The sequence below is a fragment of the Peromyscus leucopus genome, chromosome 1, assembly GCF_004664715.2.
Source record: "Peromyscus leucopus breed LL Stock chromosome 1, UCI_PerLeu_2.1, whole genome shotgun sequence".
NCBI lineage: Eukaryota > Metazoa > Chordata > Mammalia > Rodentia > Cricetidae > Peromyscus > Peromyscus leucopus.
In genome coordinates this window covers 69,108,655-69,112,416 of record NC_051063.1, presented here as the reverse complement: position 1 = coordinate 69,112,416, position 3,762 = coordinate 69,108,655, and the positions used below count along the sequence as shown (strand labels likewise).

The 3,762-nt window shown below is 46.8% G+C and overlaps 1 pseudogene; it reads right to left on the bottom strand.

Annotated features, from left to right (window-relative positions):
- Positions 1-3,120: 3,120 nt before the first annotated feature.
- Positions 3,121-3,550, bottom strand: LOC114695391 (annotated as a pseudogene).
- Between the last annotated feature and the right edge of the window lie 212 nt (positions 3,551-3,762).

Genomic DNA, 3,762 nt, shown 5'->3' with positions numbered 1-3,762 from the left:
CCCACAACCCGTGGGCCCCATGTGGCCCGGGATAGCTACAAAAACAGGCCAACCATCTTAGTTAGGGCTTCTACTGCTGTGATAAAATACCATAACCAAAAGCAACTCAGGGAGGGAAGAGTTTATTTCATTCTACATTTTCTAAGTCCATCATCCAGGGAAGCCAGAGCAGGAACTCAAGGCAAGAACCTCGAAGCAGGAATTGAAGCAGAGACCATGGAAAAAGTCTGCTTACTGGCTTGTTCCCCATTGGTTGCTCAACCTGCTTTCTTATATAAGGACCACACCACCAGCCCAGAGGTGGTACCACTCACAATGGGTTGGCCCTCCCATATCAATTATGAATCAAGAATAATGCACCACAAGCTTGTCCACAGGCCAATCTCATGGAGACATTTTCTCAACCAATGCCCTCTCTTTTCAAATAACTCTTCCGTCTGCATCTAGTTGACATAAATACTAGCCGGCATGCAACACCAAATCGAAAACTTACATAAAATATTGAGGGCTCCCCCCCTCCCAAACTAACAAATAAAAATCGTACCTTGACTGCACAGTTCTCCAGTGGGAACTTGACAGACCACAAACCTGTGTTGCAATATCAAGAATATGTCTCAAGTTCTCCACCACACTGCTGACCCTGGAACTCTGGAGGGAACAGGTGTGGGGGTCACGGTCAGGTCAAAGTGGATCATCTATGCAGCCCTTCACATTCTGTGCACCCGTGTGAGATGGTGTTTGCTAGACCCCCGAATCTGCAGACTTGTCTTTACCACGATCAAACTCTTCAGAAGTTTTCTGTGTGAGGACACACAGTTGGGAGAGGCTTCCTAATGACTTCTTACAGTTCTTCAAGTGTCATCAACAAGAAGTTTGGCACCAAGTCCCTGTTGGAAGGAACGGCTCTGTCATTAGTTTCACTTGAGTCCCTGCTGTCAGTGGGTAATGAATGCGGGTCATTATCACAGTGGCTCCTGGCTGGCTGGCCTGTCTGCTAATGACTTGCTCTGCTCTCAAAGAGAAAGTTGGGTGGGCATGGATCAGCAGGCTGGCGGGGGTGGGGGGGTGGGGGGGGTTGGGGGAGGTGGCAGGAAGGGACTGAGATGGGACTTCTGCACATAGAGGCCTGATATTGCAGGCATAAGTTGGTTGACTGGAGTCAGGTCCCTCCAGATAAGTCAGAGCTGCCTGCAATTTGGTGAGTTCTCTATCCACAACTCCTCTCCTCAGCCTGGAGTCTGTACTGTAGCCAGGATGCTCCCCCAAGCAGAGGTGACCTCCTTTACCTTCAGATATCTGAAACTCACCCTAACTGAAATTCTTTACCTAGGACCCTGGTCTTCTCAGAGGAGGCAATGACCGGCCTTTCTTTTTTGTTGTTGCTGAGAGAGAGCCTTATCTTAGTCAGTGTTCTATTACTGTAAAGAGACACCATGGCCACAGCAACTCTTATGAAGAAAGCATTTAATTGGGGCTTGCTTATAGTTTCAGAAGTTTAGTTCATTATCGTGGTAGGGAGCATGGCAGCATATAGGCAGATGTGGTGCTGGAGAAGGAACTGAGAATTCTACATCTGGATCTTCAGGCAGCAGGAAGAGGGAGACACTGGGCCTGACTTGGACTTTTGAAATCTCAAAGCCCACCCCCAGTGACACATTTCCCCCAACAAGGCCACACTTCCTACTCCTTTCAAATAGTGCCACTCCCTGAAGACATATTCAAATCCTTATTGTATTCAAATGAGCCTTATGGGAACCATTCTTATTCAAACCACCACAGGCCTCACATAGCACTGGCTGGCCTCAAATTCCCTTTTCCTCTACCTCTACTCCCTAGGGGCTGAGATCACAACCACATGCCACCATGCCCAACAGTTATCTGTCTTTTGAGCCAAGCACTGAGCATGGGAAGCTGCCTTCACCCATTCATTCACCATTCAGTTCTTCCCCATGCTACTTCCTTCCTAGTGCTGAATAGGACTCTCTCATGTTTTCCATGCATTGTCTACCCAGATCCTCAACAAGACTGCCAGCTTCCTATAGGGAAAGCAGGAAGACTAGGTCTCTTCTTCGAAGTCCCATGCATGAAGTACATGGGTAGACTCTCTAGAATCCTAGGACAAGGACCTGGGTAAAGATATAATCATACTGTGTGATGTTGAAGCTGAGAGCTGTGGGTCACCTGAGAAGACACATGGCTCATGCATCTGTATGAACAAGAACCTATTTCCCAGCTCCAAGGCAGACAGGAAGTGAGTATTCCATTCACCTTTGAAAAGTCCTAAGGGCCGTAGAACTGTCCAAGCTAACCCCAAGTTCTTCCTGTTTCCCAAGCAATCTCTAGAATAAGCAAGCATTGTACTGCCTCCAGGATGACTCTGTTTATCTATCCACCCATCCTTCTATCATCTATTTGTTTGTCTATCTGTCTGTCTAACCATCCCATGCCCTGCCCCCAACTTGATAAAACTCAATCAGTAGAGAAGTGGGAGCCTCTTCTCTCTCCATCCCTCCACCACTTCCCTCCAGAGAAGCTCCACATTCTTGATCCATCCTACCCACTCCTTATTAGCCCTAGGTAGAACAACACGGATTATGCTTAGCATCCTTCAGGAAACCCCAACAGCCTTTAAAACCAAGTCTCTGACCCCTCCCATGAGCCTCAGAAAGGACAGACTCTGCTTTCCCTCAAGTTACACTGCTCATCCTCCTGAGCCTCCTAGACTCCTCCTTTCCTCCCCCATCTCATCCCACCATCAACCCCCACCACTGGACTTTCACATTCAAGACCCCTTATAGAGAAAACTGCTGACTCTTCCTTATCTCTGAAAACAGGGGCCATTTGGGGGTTTTCATCCCGGGTCTCCTGGAAATAAGAAGGTAAATTTGGTGTGTGCCTCCCTGAATATGGCCCTGGGCTAAGAATGGCTTTTATGTTGCTATGGGGAGCCCACCAGAGAAGACCACTCAGACACATTTATAGCCTTTTTTGAAAGTTTTTATTCCAGCTGGGTAGGACTACACACAGATATTGAGGATCCAAGTATAGCTCTGAGCTTTTAGAGCAAGGGACTTTTTTAAAAAAAACAACTGACTGAGTCAATTTATTAAAATAGTTGACTTAGGCATCTGCAATAGTTACTTCAACCTCCACTCCTGGCTCAGTACTGATGGAAGTAATCTGTTTAACCATCTCAGAAGGAGTCAATGAATCACTCATGGATTCTCATATTAGACACCATCCCATGTTTTGGAACCTTCACCACAAGGTGTTTTTCTTGTAGTGATTCTCAGTGCCTTGGTAGGCATGTGCACCTGTCCTTTCAGATTCTTTTCCTTTGAGCCTCTGATCAAGTCAGCACACACCTTCTCCAGTGACTTTACGCAAGTGTGATTCAAATTCAGTGAATTGCCATCTTGAGTTCCACGGGCATCTTTTTGGTATCTTAAAAAGCTATGGCTGTGGCGTGGCTTCCTGACAGACTATTCCTGAGCAGGAGCAAGCAGGGGTAAGTCAGGACCTGAACAGACTGAACAGAGGTCTGCTCCATGTACACCAGTCTCAGAAAAGTGAGTAAATGACTTTCAAGGACAAAAACTACATCCTGTTATCTCACTTAAGAGCTACAGGGGGAGGCTTTGTGCAAGCAAGCAGTTTAACAGAAGCTAAGTGGTTAGATGGAGAGGGGAGGTTTGCACAAGCAGGCAGTTTAACAAAAGCCAAGATAAGCTAGCTGGGGTATCTTAACCTCAGGTTCCTATA